This window comes from Penaeus monodon, chromosome 19 (genome assembly GCF_015228065.2).
Source record: "Penaeus monodon isolate SGIC_2016 chromosome 19, NSTDA_Pmon_1, whole genome shotgun sequence".
Taxonomy (NCBI): domain Eukaryota; kingdom Metazoa; phylum Arthropoda; class Malacostraca; order Decapoda; family Penaeidae; genus Penaeus; species Penaeus monodon.
The window spans coordinates 4647028-4647334 of NC_051404.1; positions in this window are offsets into that span (position 1 = coordinate 4647028).

Here is a 307-nt window from a genome sequence, read left to right on the forward strand (position 1 = left end):
TGCCTATTTCAGCATAACTTAAGATGACATTGGATCATCAGCTGATTCTACACTACTCCAGCATAGTCCCAGTCCTGATCTAGAAAAAAATAAGCAAGAAAATAGATATACACTGATGAATATAACAGAACTCTCTGCAGACAGCTGAGCAGATTCTACAAACTGATTTCAAGGTTCGTAGATTGGTTTCTACAGAATGAACATAAATTATTTATATCAAGTTTGCTTACAAGATTATCATACATCATGTGATGATCTTAGCCATCTCTTCCAATAAGCTTATAATCAACATAACTCAAAAATCTGA